General features: G+C 38.3%; 1 protein-coding gene and 1 pseudogene across 24 annotated transcripts in view; one reads left to right on the forward strand and one right to left on the reverse strand.

Moving 5' to 3' along the window:
- DPH6 (diphthamine biosynthesis 6) overlaps positions 1–20,557 on the reverse strand; it is a 452,678-nt gene that overhangs the window by 283,682 nt on the left and 148,439 nt on the right. The gene's annotated exons all lie outside the window — the stretch shown is intronic.
- On the forward strand, positions 11,030–12,113 carry LOC123574411 (heterogeneous nuclear ribonucleoprotein A1-like; annotated as a pseudogene).

A 20,557-nucleotide genomic window follows, 5' to 3' on the forward strand; every position in this document is an offset into this window, starting at 1 on the left:
TTAGCCAGGCCTTGCTAGATGATGAAGCTGCAAAAGTAAACAAGATAATGAGACAATCTCCTTGGTCTCTTGAAGCTTACCAAATATACTGTACTGTATATTTTAACATCACATACTAATGATGCAACAGTGACTTTGCCTCCAAAAATGAAAATGCACAATCTCTTCTCCCTTTCTATTACTGAATCACCAGTATTGACACATAGGTTCCAAGTCAAGAAATCGGGATAAAGAACCCAGTGGTTTCTATGGCTGAAGAACCAAGAAATAGTATGACTAAATCCTTATAATATCTTTTGTGGCCTCTCTAAACTCCACTAGCTTCAAGCTCTAACAGACACAAGTACTCAGAGAAAAATTCATCTTTGTTGGATTACTTTTAGCCAGCTCAAAGGCCCTTTGATGTCGTGAGAGAACCTCCTCAAGAAGTAAAGCCTATGCCAGCCACTTTCTTTAATGAATCTGCTAAGACACAGCACCTTATGAAAAAGCAGAATCTTTGTAGCACAAAAGCACGATGTATGCATGTGACAGAAAGGTCAGTTTAGGTACGTGAAGCATCCAGATGTGCACATTCCAGAGACTTATTTATGGTGTACAACCTTTCTATTTACCTTTCTAAAAGTTAGTGTTACTAATATTTACACTGTTCATAGAAAACAGCAACTTTATTCCTAATCTATCTCAGGTCTGTCTCTGGCTTCGACTCAAAATTTGGATTATTGTATCCTAGCACTTAATCATTCCAAATGCAATTTTTGCCATTCTCTTTGATAAGTTTCTCTATCAGTATCATTGTAATGAAAAATATTAAATCACTAACAGATTTTTGAAAAGTTTAATTTCTCAATGAATTTTCATGATTCTTTTCATAATTTAAGTACATAAAATAACAAACTACATTGAAAAATACATAGTTTTCATGCCATCTATTCTTTAAGTTATTGTTATATGGATGTATTTAAAGCTATGACATTTGATAAGTTCATTAAGAAAAGTATAGAGAGAACTTTAAGGACGAGGCCAGGAACTAGATGCTAATAGCCTTCAAAGTCATGACAATCAAAAATGTCTGCAGACATTGCCAGATGTCATTGGTGGGAAAAAAAAATCCCAGCTACTCAGGAGGCTGAGGCTGGAGAATCGCTTGAACTTAGGAGGCGGAGGTTGCAGTGAGCCGAGATCACACCATTGCACTCCAGCTTGAGGGTCAAGAGTGAAACTCCGTCTCAAAAAAATAAAAATAAAAATAAAAAATCACCCCTCACTGAGAACCACTGGCATAGCTGTTACCACCCCTATACCTGCAGGGATGAGCAGAAGGAACAGCTACAAATGGGATCTAATTAAACTAGAGAGCTTCTGCACAGCAAAAGAAACTATTATCAGAGTGAACAGGCAACCTACAGAATGGGAGAAAATTTTTGCCATCTACCCATCTGACAAAGGGCTAATATCCAGAATCTACAAGGAACTTAAACAAATTTACAAGAAAAAAACAACCCCATCAAAAAGGTGAAGGATATGAACAGACGCTTCTCAAAAGAAGACATTTATGTGGCCAACAAACATATGAAAAAAAGCTCATCATTGGTCATTAGAGAATTGCCAATCAAAACCACAACGAGATACCATCTCACGTCAGTTAGATTGGTGATCATTAAAAAGTCAGGAAACAACAGATGCTGGAGAGGATGTGGAGAATTAGGAATGCTTTTACACTGTTGGTGGGAGTATAAATTAGTTCAACCATTGTGGAAGACAGTGTGGCGATTCCTTAAGGATCTAGAACTAGAAATACCATTTGACCTGGCAATCCCATTACTGGGTATATACCCAAAGGATTGTAAATCATTCTACTATAAAGACACATGCACACATATGTTTACTGCAGCACGTTCACAATAGCAAAGACTTGGAACCAACCCAAATGCCCATCAATAATAGACTGGATAAAGAAAATGTGGCACATATATAACATGGAGTACTATGCAACCATAAAAAAAGGATGAGTTCATGGCCTTTGCAGGGACGTGGTTGGAAACGACGAAGCTGGAAACTGACGAAGTTGGAAACCATCATTCTCAGCAAACTAACACAGGAACAGAAAACCAAACACTGCATCTTCACATTTGTAAGTGGGAGTTGAACAATGAGAACACATGGATACAGGGAGGGGAACATCACACACCAGGGCCTCTCGGGGGGTCGGGGACCAGGGGAGGGATAGCATTAGGAGAAATACCTAATGTAGATAATGGGTTGATGGTTGCAGCAAACCACCATGGCACGTGTATACCTATGTAACAAACCTGCGCATTCTGCACATGTATCCCAGAACTTAAAGTATAATAATAGTAATAAAAATAAGGCAATATGATTTCTTTAAAAACTTATTTTATAATTTTCATTTGTATAAAAGTATGTTTATTGTTTCACATATATTTAAATTGTGCTGTGTTCTCTTTTAGAGAAGGTGAAAATTGGGTTGCCATCTAATGTTAGGGTAAGCTTTGAAAACATTTGAACAGATGTGGCTAACTTGGGTGATTTCATGGTTTGTAAGAATGCCTTGAAGTCTCAGTATTTTAAAAATGAATTCCAAGTAAATTAAAAAGAAATTACTTACATGAATCTATTTTTTTTCTGGCACACTTATTTATATAGATAAATATTCATATTCATAATACTTCCAATGGAATACTGCTGATTATTGAACTGAATGGCTAAGAGCATCATGATTTCCCTAACATTGTAATAATCACAACTGTTGAATTTCTTATTAAATCAAACTTTTTCTTCTTTTAAATCAGTCTCATTTATCTGTTAGTCATTTTAAAATGGAAGAAAAAAGCCAAACTCATACTTCTTCACCTCCACCCCCACCGAGAGGAAACACTGAGGTTTACAAAAATCACAATTTCATTTTATAAATGGTATTCTCAACACAGAAGATAATTCATTCATAACACTTATTAAGGATGTATTTCTTGAATATCTACTACAGCTTTAGTAGTGTTGTAGGTACTAGGGATAAAAATGGGAGCAGCCATGTATCTTGCATAAAATAGCTTACTGTCTTGTACAGACAGAAAGTTAAATGAGCAATTACAATATAGGGTAGTGATTATTTTGGCAGGTGCATGAAATGCTGTGGCAGTATAAAGCAGGGTACCTAACTAAAAGGAACTTAAAAGGCTTCTCAAAGTAAATAAAACTTAGGCTGAGTTCTCAAGGATTAAGTTAACCCTGAAAGATGGAAGGGGGAATAGAGAATGCAAGAGAGAAGGAACGAATATTCCAGAAGAAACTGTACATGTTAAATCCCAGAGCACATGGTAGGTACTAGAAATTTAAATGAGTTTGGCATAGCTGAGCATAACTGGATGAGTAATGGCAGTGAGACAAGGCTGAAAGGCTAGACAGAGGACAGGTCTTACACAGCTTCATAAGCCATGCTAAGTCATTATCCTAAGGTCAGAGACAACCCTTGGAGAGGTTTTAAGCAAAAAACTGACCTGACTGCATCTGTATTTTAGAAACATCATTTTGGATGAATGATGGAGAATGGGCCCAGATTAAGTCTAGAAGCAAAAAGAACTGAGCAGTTGCTGGAGGAACCTAAGCAGAAGGTGAAGGTTTCTTTCCCAAGCTGGCAAGTAGCAGTGGGGATGGAGAGGAGAGAGTAAATATTTTGAGAGATTTTCTTCGGAGGCTGAAACTGTAGAGGAGTAAATGTAGTATCTCTTCCTCTCCCATCACAACGTTCATGGTTGAGGACTTTATGACAAAAGATGAATTAGAAGAGAAAAGCAGAAAAGCATACAAATTTATTTAATAAGTTTTATGTGAAATAGGAAGACTTCATAATGGAATGAAGATCCAAAGAAACAGGAAATGATCTAATGGTAATAAACTGGGGTAGAACTCAGCAAGGTCAATTTGTTCCGATTTTTTTCTGTATCCCTGTGTGACATTCCTTTCCTCTGGGCGTAGAGAGGATGGCTCCGGAATGAAGGTCTTAAGACTTTAGGGAAAAGTCAAAGGATTCTTTTATGGCCCACTTCAGGGCCATAAAATGAATGGAGGGAGGTCAGAAAGTGACCTTCCTGCTTCTGCTGTTTTCTCGAATGTCAAGGTGGCATATTTTGGGGTAGTGTGTCCTGAACTCCATCAAAATTAACGATTAATTGAAGGGAGGATTGAGGAAAGTTAAAAAAGAAATTTAGGAAAATTCCCAGCTTTCTGCATTTGGAAAGTGGATAGATGGTAGTTCTGTTTACTGATATAGAGAACTCAGTATGAGTAGTAGTTTTCTGGGAGAGTCCAATGGCCTTATCCTTTTCCAATTTATGTGGCATATAATACCACTTATGTCTCAAATCTTTTCGATTATCTTCCTCAGGCTTCCACATTACTATATTTTCTAAGTTATTGTTATGCCTCTCTGACTCATTTCCCTCCTGCTGTTCCTAAGTTATAAATATCCATCACTGTTTGCTCTAGAATATGTTCTTCTCTCTTAATGCGTTCCCTATAACAGCACCATGCACTCCATGGCTTCAACCATCACCTTTATGCTATTCTGCTGCTGCTAATACTATCACTACTAATTAAAGACTATTTGGTTTATGCCTTAAGGTTAAGATAATGATATTATCATCTTATTTAATACTCAAAATGACTTTAAAAAATAAAAAAAGAGCACAGGCTTGAAATCAGATAAACTTAACTATAAATTTCAGTTTTGCTACTTCCCAGCTGGGCAATGGAAATACTCACCCCATTAGTGATTCGTCGTCGTAAATAATAGTACTGATCTCATAGATGATTAAACAAATTAATGCATAAAAAGCACTTAGCACAATGTACAGCACTTAGTAAGCACTTAATAAAAACACAACTTAATTCTAAGAGTGGGCAAAGTGCATGTTGTAGTGAGGCACAGTGAAAGCAGCATTGCATAATCGGTTAAAAGCACTGGCTTTGGAGACAGACAGTTCTTCATTCATTCAAATCCTGGCTGTCACTTTCTAGCTACATGATCTTAGGTTACGTAAGTGCTTTCTCTGAGGCTTGAACTTGTGATCTGTAAAATGGAGATGACAATAGTACCTACCTCATTGTTTTCAGGAATAAAATCCCATGAATGGAATAACGAAAGTGCTATCCAGCACATAACATACACTCAATAAAGGGGCTGCTAATTTCATTTTTCACTCTTTTTCCAGAGGTAAAAACTAGTTTGATATGCAAAAGTTATCAGCTTAGAACCAAACAAAACCAGAATTTAAAGTCATGTTTGACTCTTCATAATATCCTGATAGATAACAAACCTTAGTCTTTAGCCTAAACATGTCAATTGTGCTGCAATCTCATAGGTTAAAAAACATATGCCTTTGGTTTATATAATCTAAAATTAAATATGTGTAAGATCAAGCTTATCATGTTCTTTCTCAACCCTGTTCTCCTCTGCATATAAACTGGAAGCAAATAAATGCTTCCAGTTTTCCCAATCATTATGTGTGGACTAATCTTCAATTCTTTCTTTTCTAGCTCCAGGGAATTTGACGTTAATTTCTTTTTCAATCTTCCATAAAAATCTTTCTTTCAGCTTTGTTCCATCTCTCCATTCCTACTGTCAGTGGTTACACACTACGAGCCCTCACACCTGTTTCCCATAACAGCATCTTACACTCCTTTTCATTTCCATCTTCTCCTAATCCATGAATACTGCTGCCAGATTAAATCTCCTGAGATTTCCTTCAATAATATAAATCTCAGTTGGAGAGACTTCTAAAATTTATTTCTTACCCCAAATCACTTGGCCCATCTCTCAAGGCTTTTCACAAATGGGCCTTACATTCCCACCTAACCTATTCTTACTGATCTACCAACACCAGCTCTTAGTTTCATTTTGACCAAATTTCTTTGCTGTTCTTGAATGCCTTCTTGCCAAAGAGTCTTCATTCATATTGATTTACTTTGTTGCCACCACCCATGTAGATTTCACCCATCTTTCAAATCAGTCCTAACCCTTTCCATCAGTTATTCGAGGTCATGTGGGCATCTTCCATCTTTTAACTCCCAAGTGACTCTACCTAGTTAAATTTATTAGGGATTTCCCTCCCTCACTTTCTATACTCTACATTCCATGGAAAATGCCAAGTCTTTGATTTATTTTGTAGTTCTTATAGCAGTTAGCATAGAACTAGACACAGAAGTCCTTACATGTAGCAGCTAGCATAGAACTCGGTATAGTTCTTACACATTTATTCAATTCTATCAGTACCACATGACATTATCAACTAACAGCTCATCTACAACATGCATTCAGATAAATGTGAGGGTCATATTGGAATAGCCACTAACTGCCGAGGACATGCACCTCTTTTTGTTAAATACTACTATCAATAGACACCACTGTCAGTTACACTACTTAAAATACACCTTCGAGAATCCCTCTGTCTTCCTCTAAAACCTTCAGTTACTCCTCATTGTTTACATCCTCCTCCAGTATTCAAAATCTCTCATGATATGGGTTCAAATTCCTTTGTCAGCTTTATCAATTTATATATACTTATCACAACGCAAGAATTCCTCTGGCTGTTCCTACCATCATGACCTCTAGCCAAAATACGATTTATCTCCAAGCTAGCAGAAACTAACCGAGCCCCATTCAACCTAACAGAAGGGGAATCAGAGTTAGTTAGTCTTTGGCTTTAATGTCAAATAAGTCGTAGGCCCATTTGCCCTTCAATACTCAAAGTGTATTCCAAATAAATGAGACTAACTTCTGAAAATACATTGTGTTTCTCCTTCCTCATGTGTTGGTACAAACTGTTCTCTAACCTAAAACAACCCAACCAGTCAAAAATCCTACCTATCCTTCAAGCTCATCAGGGCTATCAATTTGTCTCTGAAGTTACTCTGAATTCACTCACAACATGTAACATTTTTCCTTGAAATTCTGTGATACATGATTTTTACTCTCTTAAAGTACATTTTAATACCCCTTATAATTTTTATTTATAATAGCCATTGGATGTCTCAATCATAAAGTTTTATATATCCTTCCAACTTGGTTATGTTCAAAATTCAAAATCTTCTTTCAAAGATGTTCTAAACCCTTTAGACTTCCAAGGTCAGTTAAAGGCATTTTTTCCCATAAAGTCACCACTGCAGGGAACAAGTCTTAAAATTCTGTCTTTCTCATCCACAACATCAAGTCAATTTTTGTGAACTTTGCTTTCCCTTTTGTTTTTAAGTAATAGGTGGCTGGGGATTGCAAACTGTGCTTTTGTCCAGCCTATAAGGAAGACCAGTTAACTTCTACAGAAGAGTGAGAAGAAAATGTGTGAATTAACAATAACTGGATCTAATCTTTTAAGAGGTGGGGAATCATTTACGAAAGGAAGTCTGTATTTTAAAATATGTGCCTTTCTTGAGTTAAAAATGAATACATGCCCTAACAAGCTTTAAGCTTGAAATCTAAGTTGCATTTATCCAGGTTTAGCTCTTGCAGCACCCAGCAGAGTGGTATGCTTCTTAAGTATAGTCAATACATTTCTGTTTATCTTTGACACAAGGCTGGAGGCCAGATTTCCCGATTTTTTGAGAGTTGGCTTAGAAAAAGCAACTAAACCTACATACTCACAATTTTTAAAAATATAAATATAATTTTGCTCTTCCATCTAGCACATGACTTAGATGATCATAAGAAATCTCAAAGAATAACTGCTATTGGTAAAGATGGTAGATTGAATCTATGCATCTACTCTCACTCCCTTTTAAAATGTTACTGGAAAATATTTCATAAAATGGCATAAACCCACAGAGATGGAGAACACAGGAGAGGAGGTGACAGCATTAACCAGTTTATCAGAACCAAGAACACTGAGCCTGTGGCCAACAATGGGGAATGCTGAGGACCAATCTGATTTACACACTAGAATAATCAAAAGGGTAAGGAGCTAGTGACACCAGGTACCTCTGGAAGTGAGAAGGAAAGAAAAAGGGCACTAATTAACAAGCAGTCAGATTCTTAGGTCCCTCTCTAGGCTACTGCTTCTCTTCTATCCTGGCAGAATGCTGGAGGTTTATTCCCTGCAGCAGATACAGAGGAACTGGCCTGGGAGAAATGAGACATAGTTAAGGACAGAGGTATAAAATAAAAATAGATGGAATCAAATTTTATATATATATATATATATATATAAAATATATATTATATTATACATATTACACACACACGCACACACACACACACGATTCTGAGACCTCTAGCTATTTTCCCCAATCAACTCCTAGAAAAAAGCAAATCAGAGCACGCTATCACCTTCAAGACAGGAGAATGGAGAATCCTTTGCTTTGGAATATGAACAACTCAGATTAAGTAGTCTTGCTATACTTTCTGTGATACTGTGAAATAGTAAGAAATAAATATCTGTTCTCTGCCCCTGGTTCCCAAGATGGAGCTCCTAATACTCTTGTAGATAGAGTGCCAGGAGAATCTTTTGTTCTAACATTTGGTCTTTGACCCCAGTTCCGGAGACAGAGCTCCTAAGACCTTTGTAATTTCCTGAGTGATAGAAACATCTTTTGTTCTAATGAGGTGACCCTTGGTGGGCTCCTGGATACCCTCGGGATGGGCAATGGTTGCCAGGGAAACCAACCTTGTGATTAGATGGTTGGAACTTACAGCCCTATCCCCTAGCTACCTGGAAATGGAAAAGTGCTCAAAGTTAAGTTGCTCACCAATGGCCAATGACGTAATCAATCACACCTACATAATGAAGCCTCCATGAAAACCCGAAAGGACAGGGTTCAGAGAGCTTCCAGATTGCTGATCACATGCAGTTGCCTGGAGGATGGTGCACTGAGAGACAGCCTGGAAGCTCCATGCCGCCTTCCTACATACATTGCCCTCTGTATCTCTGCAGCTGGCAGTTCCTCTGTATCCTAAACTATATCCTTTATGAACAAACCAGTAAATGTAAGTAAAGTTTTTCCCAGAGTCTGTGAGCTGTTCAAACAAATTAATGGAACTCAAGGAAAAGGTCACTGGAATGCCTGATTTATGGCCAGTTAGTCAGAAGTGTAGGTAACAACCTACTCCTTGTGGTTGGCATCTGAAGTGGTGGCAGTCTTGTGGGACTGAGCCTTTAACCTGTGGTATCAGAATTGAATAGTAAGACAGACAGTTGGTGTCTGCTGGAGAATTGCTTGGTGTGCGGGAAAAACCTCACACATCTGGTGTCACAAGTGTTGTGCTGAGTGGTGTGCAAGCATAGAGAAAAAAAAAAAGTTTATTTTTTCTTCAGATTCTCCTATAGTAAAACTCAGGGTCAAAAAGCTCCATCTACATACCTAGGGCTTACAATCAAATTCTTAGGCTCCCTGCTCTTAAATATTAGCATATTAACACAGATTACAAGAAATCTGAGGAACATTTCTAAAATGAAAGTTAGAGACCAAAACAAACAGTGAGGAAAATAGACTATGCATGGGAGAAGAAAATGAAAACAAACAAAAGCTATCAATATTCTTAGGGAGATTAGAGAAGATATTACACTAACGATGGGGTATTATAGATTTAAATAGAACATTTAAAGAACAAAAAACTAGCTTTTAAAAATTAAAAATGACATAAAACAAGATTGGAAGCAAAATTTAGAAATTCTAGAAAGAACAAAATGAATTAGATCAAAATTAGGAGACAAAAGTTAAAAGTTAAGGAACATTTAAATAACAGAAATAAAGAAGAATTTACAGAATAATAGAAATTCTAAAAGCAAAGCCAGAGGGGAGGTACACCAATGAAATAATTCAAGTAAACTTCCCACAGCTCAAATTTCAAAACTGAGTATTATTCTTGTTCCAGCACAGTGGATAAAAACATGCACACCCAAGATATACCTAAGAGTCACAATTCTAGCGGCAAAAGGAACATCCTATACACTTCTAAAGAAGAAATGGAGAGAGATGGAGAAAGTCATCACATACGCTTAGTCAGGAATCAGAATGGCTTTGGGCTTTTCAACAGTACACCAAGCTACAAGGCAATGAAGCAATACTATCAACATCCAGAAGGAAAATCAATCCCAATTCAGAATTCTACGACCAGTTACAGAATCAATCAAATGTGAGGAAAGACTGGAGACATTTTCAGGTATGCACAGTCTTCAAAAATTTACTCCCATGGGTTCTTTCTTAGAAATCTCTTGGAGAATGTGCTTCACAAAAATAAGAGTAAACAAAGGAAAACACTGGATCTAGGCAACAAGGACTCTCAACACAGAAAGAAGGTAAAGGAAACCCCAGTATTATGAGGACATGCTCGAATGTTAGCCTTACAAGAGGCATAGCGAGAACCTGGTTCAGATTAGATCAAGTCAGAAGGCTCTGGAAAAGACTTCTTCAGGAAGAAACTGACAAAATACTTCATAGGTCTGAACATCTGGTTAAGAGATTAGAAAACTGGCAATGAGTGTAGTGCTGAATTTGTGGTAAGTACAGAGACTACTAAATAAATGAAACAAGAAAATTATTCACTCGAGAAAAAATAAAAGTTGTACAGGACAAGAAAGGTTTATTACCAGAGTTTACGATCTGACTCAGCTGTGTATTGGGTTTTTACAGTTATTATAATAAACGCTGGATATTGATCCAATCGGAATTGCAATATAACCACATAGGAAGATGGAAGGAGGGAAAGAGAACACATACGTAATGGAGGGAAAGGGAGTAAACACAGTGAAATCTGCATATTTCAGAGTGGAAAGTCAATAAATAATGCTAATATTAGTGGTGGTGGCAGTGAATCGTGAAGTAGTAATGCAAACATACAATTCAGAGACATAGAGGTAAATATCGAAAACAACACAGAAGGTTGTTTCTGTATCAAAGACTGAAGAACCATTTGAGAATATAAACCTTGACTAACATTTAAAAATATTACAAAATCAGCCTTTCTGCCAGTGGACGCCACTGAGGAAGCATCATTAAAGTCTCTCTTCCCCCTGCCATCATGTCTAAGTCAGAGTCTCCAAAAGGGCCTGAACAGCTGAGGAAGCTCTTACTGGAGGGTTGAGCTTTGAAACAACCGATGAGAGCCCAAGGAGCCATTTTGAGCAATGGGGAAGGCTCACAGACTGTGTGGTAATGAGAGATCCAAACACCAAGAATGCCGGGGCTTTGGGTTTATCTCAGATGCCACTGTGGAGGAGGTGGATGCAGCCATGAATGCAAGGCCACACAAGGTGGATGGAAGAGTTGTGGAACCAAAGAGAGCTGTCTCAAGACAAGATTCTCAAAGACCAGATGCCCACTTAACTGTGAAAAAGATATTTGTTGGTGGCATTAAAGAAGACACGGAAGAACATCACCTAAGAGATTATTTTCAACATGATGGAAAAATTGAAGAAAAGGGGCTTTGCCTTTGTAACCTTTGAGGACCATGACTTCGTGGATAAGACTTTCATTCAGAAACACCATACTTTGAATGGCTACAACTGTGAAGTTAGGAAGGCCCTGTCAAAGCAAGAGATGGCTAGTGCTTCATCCAGCCAAAGAGGACAAAGTGGTTCTGGAAACTTTGGTGGTGGTCGTGGAGATAAGTTTTAGTGGGAATGACAACTTTGGTAGTGGAGGAAACTTCAGTGGTCATGGTGGCTTTGGTGGCAGCTGTGGTGCTGGTGGGTATGGTGGCAGTGGGGACGGCTCTAATGGATTTGGTAATGATGGTGGTTATGGAGGAGGTGGCCCTGGTTACTCTGGAGGAAGCAGGGGCTATGAAAGTGGTGGACAGCATTATGGAAACCAGGGCAGTGGTTATGGCAGGAATAGCAGCTATAACAGCTATAACAATGGAGGAGGAGGTGGCTTTGGTGGTGGTAGTGGAAGCAATTTTGGAGGTGGTGAAAGCTACAATGATTTTGGCAATTACAACAATCAATCTTCAAATTTTGGAACCATCAAGGTAGGAAACTTTGGAGGCAGAAACTCTGGCTCCTATGGTGGTGGAGGCCAATACTTTGCTAAACCACGACACCAAGGTGACTATGGTGGTTCCAGTAGTGGGCAGTAGCTACAACAGTGGCAGAAGATTTTAATTACTGCCAGGGAACAAAACTTAACAGGAGAGGAGAGCCAGAGAAGTTGACAGGGAAACTACAGGTTACAACAGATATGTGAACTCAGTCAAGCACAGTGGTGGCAGGGCCTAGCTGCTACAAAGAAGATATGCTTTAGACAAATACTCACGTGTATGGGCAAAAAACTCGAGGACTGTATTTGTGACGAGTTTTATAACAGGTCACTTTAGTGTTTCTTCTGTGGAAAGTGTAGAGCATTCCAACAAAGGGCATTATTGTAGATTTTTTGTGTGTGCCCATGCTGTTGATTGCTAAATGTAATAGTCTGATCGTGATGCTGAATAAATGTGCCTTTTTAAAAAATGTGCTGTGTAGTTAGTCTACTCTGAAGCCATCTTGGTAAATTTCCCCAACAGTGTGACGTTAGAATTCCTTCAGGGTGATGCTAGGTTCTATTTGGAATTTATATACAACCTGCTTAGATGGAGAAGCCATTGTCTTCAGAAACCTTTGTGTAGCTGAACCGATAGTTACTGCTGTGACCTGAAGTTCACCATAAAAAGGGATTACCCAAGCAAAATCATGGAATTATTGATTATAAAAATGAGTGTTGACACATCCTATGCAATATATCTAAATTGAATAATGATACCAGATAAAATTATTGATGGGATTGAAGCTTGTATATCATCCATTATCATGTGTAATCAATAAACTAATTCTCTTGAAAAAAATTACAAAATTAGAATACTATTAATAAACAAGGAAGCTGTTCAAAGAATAGTTCTAAACATTTAATAGTGCAATTTGTATTAAAATTCACCTTCTTTATGGAAAATGAGAAAATGATCTTAGGATACAAAGCCCCACAAAACATAAAACTATTACATAATCCATTATTCACTTATAAGATGATAATTTAAAAATTCTACAGAGGTTTAAGAAACAATGACTAAAATTATTTCACAGAGTAGTTAGTATATAAGCCTTAAAGCTTTTGTATTCTTTAATCCAGAAATTACATTCCTAGGAACTTAAGAAAACAATAACCAGAAATGTGCATGAAGATTTATTAGAAAATATGACAATCATAATGTTATTTTTAATGATTTAGAAAAACCAATCTTTCTAACAACAGATTACTTATATCTTATATAATTATTTCATTATGCAGATGTAATAAGTAAATAAGTAATTATATATTCATATGTAAAATACAAATATCATTAAAATCTACCCAACCATTAATTAATGTCTTTTCAAAGTAGGGGAGTGGTGCCCAAGATGGCCGAATAGGAACAGCTCCAGCTCCCGCTCCCAGCATGAGCAACACAGAAGACGGGTGATTTCTGCATTTTCAACTGAGGTGCAGACTGACACATCACACCTCACACGGCTGGGTACACCCTGAGATGAAGCTTCCAGAGCAAGAATCAGACAGCAACACTCGCTGTTCAGCAATATTCTATCTTCTGCAGCCTCCGCTGCTGATACCCAGGCAAACAGGGTCTGGAGTGGACCTCAAGCAAACTCCAACAGACTTGCAGCTGAGGGTGCTGACTGTTGGAAGGAAAACTAACAAACAGAAAGAACACCCACACCAAAACCCCAGCAGTATGTCACCATCATCAAAGACCAAAGGCAGATAAAACCACAAAGATGGGGAAAAAGCAGTGCAGAAAAGCTGGAAATTCAATAAATCAGAGTGCATCTCCCCCTCCAAAGGAATGCAGCTCATCGCCAGCAACGGAACAAAGCTGGACGGAGAATGACTTTGATGAGCTGAGAAGGCTTCAGTCGATCAAACTTCTCAGAGCTAAAGGAGGAACTATGTAACCAGCGCAAAGAAACTAAAAACCTTGAAAAAACAATGGATGAATGGATAACTAGAATAATCAATGCAGAGAAGACCTTAAAAGAACTGATAGAGATGAAAACCATGACATAAGAACCACGTGACAAATGCACAAACTTCAGTAACCGACTCGATCAACTGGAAGAAAGATTATCAGTGATTGAAGATCAAATGAATGAAATGAAGCGAGAAGAGAAATGTAGAGAAAAAAGAGTAAAAAGAAATGAACAAAGCCTCCAAGAAATATGGGATTATGTGAAAAGACCAAATCTACGTCTGATTGGTGTGCCTGAAAGTGACAGGGAAAATGGAACCAAGTTGGAAAACACTCTGCAGGATAGTATCCAGGAGAACTTCCCCAACCTACTAACACAGGCCAACATTCAAATTCAGGTAATACAGAGAACGCCACAAAGATACTCCTTGAGAAGAGCAAGACACATAATTGTAAGATTCACCAAAGTTGAAATGAAGGAAAAAATGTTAAGGTCAGCCAGAGAGAAAGGTCGGGATACCCACAAAGGGAAGCCAATCAGACTAACAGCAGACCTCTTGGCAGAAACTCTCCAAGCCAGAAGAGAGTGGAGGCCAATATTCAACATCCTTAAAGAAAAGAATTTTCAACCCAGAATTTCATATCCAGCCAAACTAAGTTTCATAAGTGAAGGAGAAATAATATCCTTTACAGACAAGCAAATGCTTAGAGATTTTGTCACTACCAGGCCTGCCCTACAAGAGATCCTGAAGGAAGCCCTAAACATGGAAAGGAACAATCAGTACCAGCATTGCAAAAACATGCCAAAATGAAAAGTTCATTGATGCTAGGAAGAAACTGCATCAACTAATGAGCAAAATAACCAGCTAATATCATAATGACAGGATCAAGTTCACACATAACAATATTAACCTTAAATGTAAATGGACTAAATGCTCCAATTAAAAGACACAGACGGGCAAATTGGATAAAGAGTCAAGACCCATCAGTTTGCTGTATTCAGAGACCCATCTCACATGCAGAGACACACATAGGCTCAAAATAAAGGGATGGAGGAAGATCTACCAAGCAAATGGAAAACAAAAAAAAGTAGGGGTTGCAATCCTAGTCTCTGATAAAACAGACTTTAAACCATCAAAGATCAAAAGAGGCAAAGAAGGCCATTACATAATGGTAAAGAGATCAATTCATCAGGAAGAGCTAACTATCCTAAATATATATGCACCCAATACAGGAGCACCCAGATTCATAAAGCAAGTCCTTAGAGACTTACAAAGAGACTTAGACTCCCATACAATAATAACAGGAGACTTTAACATCCCACTGTCAACATTAGACAGAAATGAGACATAAAGTTAATAAGGATATCCAGGAATTGAACTCAACTCTGCACCAAGTGGACCTAATAGACATATATACAGAACTCTCCACCCCAAATCAATAGCACATACATTCTTCTCAGCACCACATCGCACTTATTCCAAAATTGACCACATAGTTGGAAGTAAAGCACTCCTCAGCAAACGGAAAAGAACAGAAATTATAACAAACTGTCTCTCAGACCACAGTGCAATCAAACTAGAACTCAGGACTAAGAAACTCAATCAAAACCGCTCAACTACATGGAAACTGAACAACCTGCTCCTGAATGATTACTGGGTACATAACGAAATGAAGGCAGAAATAAAGATGTTCCTTGAAACCAATGAGAACAAAGATACAACATACCAGAATCTCTGGGACACATTTAAAGCAGTGTGTAGAGGAAAATTTTTAGCACTAAATGCCCACAAGAGAAAGCAGAAGAGATCTAAAATGGACACTCTAACATCACAATTAAAAGAACTAGAGAAGCGGCCTGGCGCGGTGGCTCAAGCCTGTAATCCCAGCACTTTGGGAGGCCGAGACGGGCGGATCACGAGATCAGGAGATCGAGACCATCCTGGCTAATACGGTGAAACCCCGTCTCTACTAAAAAAATACAAAAAACTAGCCGGGCGAGGTGGCAGGCGCCTGTAGTCCCAGCTACTCGGGAGGCTGAGGCAGGAGAATGGCCGGAACCCGGGAGGCGGAGCTTGCAGTGAGCTGAGATCCGGCCACTGCACTCCAGCCTGGGCGACAGAGGAGACTCCGCCTCAAAAAAAAAAAAAAAAAAAAAAAAGAACTAGAGAAGCAAGAGCAAACACATTCAAAAGCTAGCAGAAGGCAAGAAGCAACTCAGATCAGAGCAGAACTGAAGGAGATAGAGACACAAAAAACCCTCCAAAAAAATCAATGAATCCAGGAGCTGGTTTTTTGCAAAGATCAACAAAATTGATAGACTGCTAGCAAGACTAATAAAGAAGAAAAGAGAGAAGAATCAAATAGATGCAATAAAAAATGATAAAGGGGATATCACCACCGACCCCACAGAAATACAAACTACCATCAAAGAATACTATAAACACCTCTAGGCAAATAAACTAGAAAACCTAGAAGAAATGGATAATTTCGTGGACACTTACACTCTCCCAAGACTAAACCAGAAAGAAGTTGAATCCCTGAATAGACCAATAGCAGGCTCTGAAATTGAGGCAATAATTAATAGCCTACCAACCAAAAAAAGTCCAGGACCAGATGGATTCACAGTCGAATTCTACCAGAGGTACAAGGAGGAGTTGGTACCATTCCTTCTGAAACTATCCCAATCAACAGAAAAAGAGGGAATCCTCCCTAATTCATTTTATGAGGCCAACATCTTCCTGATACCAAAGCCTGGCAGAGACACAACAAAAAAAGAGAATTTTAGACCAATATCCCTGATGAACATCAATATAAAAATCCTCAATAAAATACTGGCAAACCGAATCCAGCAGCACATCAAAAAGCTTATCCACCATGATCAAGTGGGCTTCATCCCTGGGATGCAAGGCTGGTTCAACATACGCAAATCAATAAACGTAATCCAGCATATAAACAGAACCAAAGACAAAAACCACGTGATTATCTCAATAGATGCAGAAAAGGCCTTTGACAAAATTCAACAGCCCTTCATGCTAAAAACTCTCAATAAATTCGGTATTGATGGAACGTATCTCAAAATAAGAAGAGCTATTTATGACAAACCCACAGCCAATATCATACTGAATGGGCAAAAACTGGAAGCATTCCCTTTGAAAACTGGCACAAGACAGGGATGCTCTCTCTCACCACTCCTATTCAACATAGTGTTGGAAGTTCTGGCCAGGGCAATCAGGCAAGAGAAAGAAATAAAGGTATTCAGTTAGGAAAAGAAGAAGTCAAATTGTCCGTGTTTGCAGATGACATGATTGTGTATTTAGAAAACCCCATCGTCTCAGCCCAAAATCTCCTTAAGCTGATAAGCAACTTCAGCAAAGTCTCAGGATACAAAATTAATGTGCAAAAATCACAAGCATTCTTATACACCAGTAACAGACAAACAGCCAAATCATGAATGAACTCCCATTCACAATTGCTACAAAGAGAATAAAATACCTAGGAATCCAACTTACAAGGGATGTAAAGCACCTCTTCTAGGAGAACTACAAATCACTGCTCAGTGAAATAAAAGAGGACACAAACAAATGGAAGAACATATCATGTTCTTGGATAGGAAGAATCAATATTGTGAAAATGGCCATACTGCCCAAGGTAACTTATAGATTCAATGCCATCCCCATGAAGCTACCAATGACTTTCTTCACAGAATTGGAAAAAACTGCTTTAAAGTTCACATGGAACCAAAAAAGACCCCACATTGCCAAGACAATCCTAAGCCAAAAGAAAAAGGTGAAGGCATCACACTACCTGACTTCAAACTATACTACAAGGCTATAGTAACCAAAACAGCATGGCACTGGTACCAAAACAGAGATATAGACCAATGGAACAGAACAGAGCCCTCGGAAATAATACCACACATCTACAGCCATCTGATCTTTGACAAACCCGACAAAAACAAGAAATGGGGAAAGGATTCCCTATTTAATAAATGGTGCTGGGAAAATTGGCTAGCCACAAGTTGAAAGCTGAAACTGGATCCTTTCCTTACTCTTTATACGAAAATTAATTCAAGATGGATTAGAGACTTAAATGTTAGACCTAAAACCATAAAAACCCTAGAAGAAAACCTTTGCAATACCATTCAGGACATAGGCATGGGCAAGGACTTCATGTCTAAAACACCAAAAGCAACGGCAACAAAAGCCAAAATTGACAAATGGGATCTAATTAAACTAAAGAGCTTCTGCACAGCAAAAGAAACTACCATCAGAGTGAACAGGCAACCTACAGAATGGGAGAACATTTTTGCAATCTACTCATCTGACAAAGGGCTAATATCCAGAACCTACAAAGAACTCAAACAAATTTACAAGAAAAAAGGAAACAACCCCATCAAAAAGTGGGCAAAGGATATGAACAGACATTTCTCAAAAGAAGACATTTATACAGCCAACAGACACATGAAAAAATGCTCATCATCACTTGCCATCAGAGAAATGCAAATCAAAACCACAATGAGATACCATCTCACACCAGTTAGAATGGCGATCATTAAAAAATCAGGACACAACAGGTGCTGGAGAGGATGTGGAGAAATAGGAACACTTTTACACTGTTGGTGGCACTGTAAATTAGTTCAACCATTGTGGAAAACAGTTTGGCAATTCCTCAAGGATCTGTAACTAGAAATACCACTTGACCCAGCCATCCCATTACTGGGTATATACCCAAAGGATTATAAATCATGCTGCTATAAAGACACATGCACACGTATGTTTATTGCAGCACTATTCACAATAGCAAAGACTTGGAATCAACTCAAATGTCCATCAGTGACAGATTGGATTAAGAAAATGTGGCACATATACACCATGGAATACTATGCAGCCACAAAAAAGGATGAATTTGTGTCCTTTGTAGGGACATGGATGCAGCTGGAAACCATCATTCTCAGCAAACTATTGCAAGAACAGAAAACCAAACACCGCATGTTCTCACTCATAGGTGGGAATTGAACAATTAGATCACTTGGACACAGGAAGGGGAACATCACACACTGGGGCCTATTGTGGGGAGGGGATGGGGGGGAGGGATAGCATTAGGAGATACACCTAATGTAAATGATGAGTTAATGGGTACAGCACACCAACATGGCACATGTATATATATGTAAGAAACCTGCACATTGTGCACATGTACCCTAGAACTTAAAGTACAAAAAAAAAAAAAAAAAAAAGGCCGGGTGCGGTGGCTCACGCCTGTAATCCCAGCACTTTGGGAGGCCAAGGCAGGCGGATCACGAGGTCAGGAGATCGAGACCATCCTGGCTAACAAGGTGAAACCTCGTCTCTACTAAAAATACAAAAAAATAGCTGGGCATGGTGGTGGGTGCCTGTAGTCCCAGCTACTCGGGAGGCTGAGGCAGGAGAATGGCATGAATTCAGGAGGCAGAGCTTGCAGTGAGCCACGATCGTGCCACTGCACTCCAACCTGGGCCACAGAGCGAGACACTGTCTCAGGAAAAAAAAAAAAAAAAAGTATAAGTGAAAATAAATAAATAAATCAGAGAGAGGGAGAGTTCAATTTCAGGCTATTGGAAAGCAAAAAAAAAAAAAAAAAAAAAAAAGCATATTTAGTTATGCGGGAAAATGAACGTGGCATGTTAGAAGAAGAAGGAGGCAAAATTGTATGTATAGTTGAATCCCATTGTGTAAATAAAATATATACAAGTGTGTAACTACATAACCTTGTATATAAAACAAATTCTCAGGAAATAAATCATGAGAGAATACACCAATATGTGCATTATGTACACCATGGGGCAAGAAAGGTATGATTTTTATTTGCTTTCCTACACTTTATTATATTTTGAATTTTCAGCAATAGCTATTTTTATTTTTCTGCTGTTTTGCTTTTAAATTTTCTGTTAAAAATTGTTTAATTTTATGGGTACATAGTAGGTATATATATATTTATGGAGTATGGGTATCCATCTGCTCAAGTATTTATCCTTTATGTTAGAATCAATACAATTACACTTTTTTAGTTATTTAAAAATGTCATATTAAATTATTATTGACTATAGGCCCCCTGTTGTGCTATCAAACACTAGGTCTTATTCATCCTTTATCTTTATTTTTATTTTTATGTTTTTGAGACAGAGTCTTACTCTGTCACCCAGGGTAGAGTATGGTGACACAATCACGGCTCATGGCAGCCTTGACTTCCTGGACTCAGGTGATCCTCCCACCTCAGTCTCCTAAGTAGCTGGCATAGGCATGCGCCACCATGCCTGGCTAGTTTTTTCATATTTTTTGTAGAGTCAATAGTTTGTCACATTGCCCAGGCTGGTCCTGAACTCCTGGACTGAAGTGATACACTCACCTTGGCCTCTCAAAAGTGCTGAGATTAAAGGCATAAGCCATCATGCTCAGCTTATTCATTTTTTTTTTGTTCCCATTAACCATCTCCACCTCCCTGGTGGTCCCCCACTCCCATTTCCGGCCTCTGGTAACCATCCTTTTAGTTTCCATCTCCATGAATTCAATTGTTTTGATTTTTAGATCCCACTAATAAGTAAGAACATGTGATGTTTGTATTTCTGTGCCT

This window comes from Macaca fascicularis, chromosome 7 (genome assembly GCF_037993035.2).
Source record: "Macaca fascicularis isolate 582-1 chromosome 7, T2T-MFA8v1.1".
In the NCBI taxonomy this organism is placed as follows: Eukaryota; Metazoa; Chordata; class Mammalia; order Primates; family Cercopithecidae; genus Macaca; species Macaca fascicularis.